Genomic DNA, 6,000 nt, shown 5'->3' on the forward strand with positions numbered 1-6,000 from the left:
TTGCTCAAGAGTCGCCAGGTATCTTTCTGATACCACCACAAGGTTCAAAACCGAATACTGATCAAAGACTCGATACACCAGTTAGTAAGTTTGAAATCAATGCACGTTTATTTACACACACAGTCAATTATTACTCATGCACAAACTCTACTCACTAAACTACAACTATTACTAAAAGCCTATACTTAGCTTCGGGTGCCCCTCAGTCAGAGGAACAATGGCCGTTGCCTGATTTTGATGCTGCTGGCATCGAACTGGTATAGAATAGTAGCTAGGAGCACCTATCTCGTAGCGTGCATTGACCTTAGACTTACTTGGCTGGTGCTTGGCGGGTCTCTCGTCGTTGAGAGCCAAGGCCAAAATGAAGGTGAAGAAGAAGAGAGCGATCTGTCTTTGGGGATTCTTCTTTATACCCCAAAGGGTTTCGCGCCTTTCTGGGCGGTTCCTGAACTTGGCCCCAATTAATTGGACCATGTCCCAATCATATGTATTGATTCTCTCCAATAAAGGGGTCGTTCCTCGATCACTGGGAGGGCTCTAGGTGACCGTTGGCCTGCCTTTGTTTTAGTCTCCACTGGCGCCGGGGAGTCTGCCCTGGTACCGATTGCTGAAATGTTTCTCTTTTGTCCCCGGAGATAGCTCTTTACTGTGCTAATGGCTTGTAGTATCAGTTCTGTCTGGGAGCTGCAAGTTCCAATCCACAGGCAAACCTTGCACTTGCTTGTTTTCCTAGTACTGTCCAATTTTCCCTGTACTCTTTGCAAGTGTCCATTTTGAAATCGGGACGTGGCCACCCCAGGTGGCTACACTACCGAGCTGACTATAGAGAGCCAGCATTGGCTCAATGGACCCGATCAGATCTGCTGGATGGGCCACATTATCCGCATGCCTGACAAGCGACTCCGGAAACAAGCTCTCTACCCGGAGCTTCAACATGGCAAGCCGAGCCACAGGAGGGTAGAGGCATCGCTTCAAGGGCACACTCAAAGCCTCCTTGAAAAGGGTCAACAACCCCATCAACACCTGGGAATTCCTGGCCCAAGACCATCCGGAAGTGGAGGAAAAGGAGCTGAACACCCCGTGTTTCATTGCCGAGAGCAAGCTGAAGCCAGGTGTCGACAGTGAAAGGAGCGCCTGGCAATCTAGTTCCCCCCACTCACCCTACACCACCCACCCGCTCCTCCAACCACCGTCTCCCCCACCTGTGACAAGGACTGAAGGTCGCCCATTGCATTCCTCAGTCACCCGAGAACTCATTTGTAGTGTGGAATCAAGTCATCCTCGACTCCAAGGGAATGCCCAAGGAGAAGGTAGGATGGGCTGAATGGCCACCTGCCATGCCACCATGATTCTTTGACTCTTTTTTTTCACAAAGCTTATCAAGTGAGGCTGGGCTAAACTTTCAGAAAGTTGCTTAAATGAATTGAGAATTGGAATCAGTCACAGAAGAGAAAGGTGACAATAAAGAAAAATGCTCTACCTAGGAAATATAGCCAGCAGTATTTCACTGGAAACAGTTCTGGGATACTAGTTATTTATTACATTTGTAAATGATACAGAAGAGGATATGCATGATATAGAACAGACAAGTGCTTCTTCAGCCACAACTTAATAATTGCAGTTTGCTATTTTAACTTGAAGTCTGCTCTCTTGCAATAAATCACAAGGATGGTATTTATTATTGAGACATGCATGATATGGGAAGACCTGGCTTCAATTCCGAGCTTGGGTGACTGTCTGGAGTCTGCACGTTCTCCCCTTGTCTGCGTGGGTTTCCTCCGGGTGTTCCGGTTTCCTCCCACAGTCCAAAGGTGTGCAGGATAGGTGGATTGGCCATACTAAATTGCCCCTTAGTGTCCAAAAAGGTTAGGTGGCTTTATGGGGATAGGGCGGGGGCATTCTGCACTATAGGGATTCTGTTATTATCTGGTCATTATCGCAGTGTTGTTTGTGTGAGCTTGTTTCCATATCATAACAGTGACTACACTTCAAAACTACTTCATTGGCTATAATGTGTTTTGTGACGTCTGGTGTTTGTGAAAAGTGTTATCTCAATGTAAGTCTTTGATTAAATAGTTTGAGTGTTGTGGTCAGATCCACTAATATTTATCTGGCGATGCGGTTTCTTGACTGAAAAATTCCACCGTCTAAATTAAATGGTGCAGCGGTAAGTCTCCTGGTTCCATGTTCCCCCACAAATCCAAACTCCTCCTGTTGCCAACTTCGTCTGACTTACCTCCAATCCATTTCCATCTCCACCTTTCTCACACAGCACATGAATCTCAAGGGCTGCTTTGTGCCCATTAACACTGCCGCTTCTCTCTTCTCACTGTGTAGTCTGCCCGTCATTCCATTCTTTCCTTCACTCGATGCGCTAGTTACAGGTCATTCACTGTATCACAGGAAAATAGGGATGTACGGAAAGGGGCAGGTTAAAAATGGGACAAAAATTACATTACGCGAAAGGGGGGGGGGGGGATTCCTTTTAAGGGTGGGATATGGGAAGTGGAACCCGTTGCAGGTTTGACATGTCGGGCGGCATGGTGGCGCAGTGTTTAGCACTGCTGCCTCACAGTGCAATTTAGCGTGTCCAATCCACCTACCCTGCACATCTTTGGGTTGTGGGGGTGAAACCCACACAAACACGGGGAGAATGTGCAAACTCCACACGGACAGTGACCCAGAGCCGGGATCGAACCTGGGACCTCGGCGCCGTGAGGCTGCAGTGCTAACCCACTGCGCCACCGTGCTGCCCTTATTGCATAGTTTTACGGGCAGGATGACACTACAGAGACAGGGAAGGGCGAGGCCATGGAGGGATTTGAAAACAAGAATGAGAACTTTAAAATTGGAGGCGTTGCTTGCCTGGGGTTCAATGTAGGTTGTTAGTCAACACTGGGCTGTAGATGATTGGGACTTGGTGGAAGGAACCTTCCTTTCTTTAATTTCAAGTTTGCTCAACAAGAGTTTTGTTATTAAAGTACCCCTGCCACCACACCCCTCATACCAAATCCAAACAGTGTGATCAGCAGGCATGCCAGCAGAAATTTACAGCCCCTCCCGCTGGGGGGATTTTCCATTCCTGTCGAAGTCAATGGACTTTTGAATGTGGCCCACTACATTTTTTCCCTCCACCCCAGTTAGAGTGCGTTTGACTGCAGTGGTCATGTTTTTTAAAAAAGTAATTCTGTGTTCCAGGGCCTGGGTGCTTTTAGCACAACCCTCTGAATGGAAATTTGCCCTCAACACAGTCCAAAATGACTCTCCCCTTATCCTGTGATTGTACGCTCCCTAGTTCTAGCCTGTAGCCTGAGGAAACAGCCTCTCGGGATCGATCTTGTCAAACTCCTAAGGATCTTATAGGTCCCATTTAGATCACCTCTCATCGTTCCAAACTCTAGAGAGTATGAGTGTGTTCCACTCAATTTAGACCCATCCTCATCTAATAATAATAATCTTTATTGTCACAAGTAGGCTTACATTAACACTGCAATGAAGTTACTAAAAGCCCCTAGTTGCCACATTCCGGCGCCTGTTCGGGTACACTGAGGGAGAATTCAGAATGTCCAATTCACCTAACAAGCACGTCTTTTGGGACTTGTGGGAGGAAACCCACGCAGACACGGGGAGAACGTGCAGACTCCGCACAGACAGTGACCCAAGCCAGGAGACTAATCTGGGACCCTGGCGCTGTGAAGCAACAGTGTTAACCACTGTGCTACCGTGCCACCCACCCTGTTATAATAATGAGAATATCTAATTTTGGGATGTTTATCCCTTAACCTTCCTTCTTGGCTCCTCTTTGTCGCTCAACCTATTTCCCTTTCCTTCTTGCAGTATTTCTCTTTATTTCATTTTTATCTTTTTGATTGTTCATCACCTTCAGGTTAATAATAATCGTTTATTGTCACAAGTAGTCTTCAATGAAGTTACTGTGAAAAGCCCCTAGTCGCCACATTCCGGCACTTGTTCGGGGAGGCCAGTAGGGGAACTGAACCCACGCTGCTGGCCTTGTTCTGCATTACAAGGCAGCTGTTTAGCCCACTGTGCTAAACCACCCCGAAACCAGGTTATTCATGTTTTGGCTGTCGATCCCTGATATACAGGAGCACTGGGTGATTCTGACGCTGACCAAGTGTATGTATGATAAGGTGTGAGCAATTACAATGTTCAGATATACAAGGTTGTGGCGAGGCTGCTTGTAATACTCACCACCTCGAGTAAAACCGAGTTGGGGGACAGCGATATTTGGGGTATTGGACGATCCGGGAATGCAGGAGTCGAAAGAGGCCGGAGTTCTGGCCTTTGCCTCCTTGGTAGCCCGGAGAAGGCTCTTGTTAATGTGGAGGGACGCGAAGCCCCCAAGTGTAGAGGCTTGGGTCAGTGACATGGCGGGGTTTCTCAGGTTGGAGAAGATAAAGTTTACCTTGAGAGGGTCCTTACAGGGGTTCTCCAGGCGGTGGCAACCGTTCTTTGACTTTCTCGCGAAACGTTAGGTGGAGGTCAACAGCAGCAGCAACCGGGGGGGGGGGGGGGGGGGGGGGGGGGGGCTGATTTATTTTCCCTTTTGAAAGGGGCGCTTGCCCCATTTTGTTTTGAGTTGGGTGTTAATTTGTTAAACTGTTTATCGTTTTAGAGGGTTCAATTGTTCTGTTTGGTTGGCATGTTGCCCTTCTTTCTTTGTATTATTTTCCTTTATGGAGTGTTTTGGAAAATGATTGAAAAACTTTGAATAAATACATTTAAAACAAAATACTCACCACCAATAGTAACAGTGAGTACTGTACAAGACTTTCTAAATATCGGAACAAGGTTTGTGTCCGAGTGCCACGCTGGGACACCATTCCCACAATATCAGGAAAGGCTTCAGGAAGTAAGATGTTTGCCTCTTGGAGACTAGGAGAAGCCAAAGGTGAAAACATGCAGTCTGTTAATTGACTGGTTTCAAATTAGAAACAGGAAGTCTCACCACCGCTGTCCATATCTTTTTAAAGCAAGATGTTCCGATTTAACCTTTGTTTTATTCCCTGGATGTGGAACAAAACATGCTTCTGTTTTTCCCTGTCGGTGTCATCGTCGGGAAGAAACTGGGAGGAGTTACAATGGCTGGAAGCAACGAGGGAGTGGAAGAAACACCAGCGGATACTCAGAGTGACTCAGCAATGTTGCCAATCCAGTTACACAGGTTGTCTCTGGGCACAGTAACCTGCCAGTCAGTTTTTCCATCTGATGCATTATACCTGTGATTCACTACTCCAGTGTGTATCAGACAAGAGGAATGTCACTACAGTATCTCACTCATTAAAGGTTTGCAGCTTGCCAGCATTGTGCAGATTTTAAAACGGTCTGGTTTCGGCTGCAGCTGACGATATTAGAGCAGGTACGGGATGCTCAACTTGTTCCGTGGCTCCCAAAAGGAACTGATTCATCCCCATTTGTTGATTCACCTGTAGGAATTACCCTAGCGAGACAAGTACTTCATTGCGTATCAATGTGGAAGTATATTGCCTGAACATTGGTAGCATTTTTCCACCCTGCCCTGGTAACAGAAGTTGCGACAATTACCGACCAGAGGACAGTCTCGATTTTAAAATTCCTCTCTTTATGTTCAAGGCCCTCCATATCCTGGTGCCTCCGCCCTGCCTCGTTAACCTCTTCCAGCCTTACAACTCTCCAGGATTTCTGTGCTCCTCCAATTCTGGCTTCCTGTGCATCCTCGATTTTAGTCACTCCATCATTGATGGCCATGCCTTCAGCTGCCGGCGTTCGAAACTATGGAATTGCCTCGCTAAATCCCGCCACTTCTGAACATTGCTCGCCTCCTTTAAGTCACTCTTCAGCATTTGACCGAGCTTTCGGTCACTTGCCCTGGTGTTCCTTTATGTGACCCGATGTTTAAACATTTCTACGATGTATCTTGGGAAGTTTTACAGTGTCAAAGGAGCTATAAAGTTGTTGCTCCCATCTGCCTGTATTTAATCCACGGCCTTTGCAATTCCC

At 47.0% G+C, this 6,000-nt stretch overlaps 1 protein-coding gene across 1 annotated transcript in view; it reads right to left on the reverse strand.

Moving 5' to 3' along the window:
* The window catches only part of LOC119974999 (ceramide synthase-like), a 39,645-nt gene extending 34,638 nt beyond the window's left edge, over positions 1-5,007 (reverse strand). The window contains exons 1-2 of the mRNA XM_038814426.1: positions 4,761-5,007; positions 2,237-2,392 (exon numbers count right to left, since the gene is read on the reverse strand). The gene's annotated coding sequence lies outside the window, so the exon portion shown is untranslated. The remainder of the gene's footprint in view (positions 1-2,236; positions 2,393-4,760) is intronic.
* Positions 5,008-6,000: the final 993 nt, after the last annotated feature.

The sequence above is a fragment of the Scyliorhinus canicula genome, chromosome 12, assembly GCF_902713615.1.
Source record: "Scyliorhinus canicula chromosome 12, sScyCan1.1, whole genome shotgun sequence".
NCBI lineage: Eukaryota > Metazoa > Chordata > Chondrichthyes > Carcharhiniformes > Scyliorhinidae > Scyliorhinus > Scyliorhinus canicula.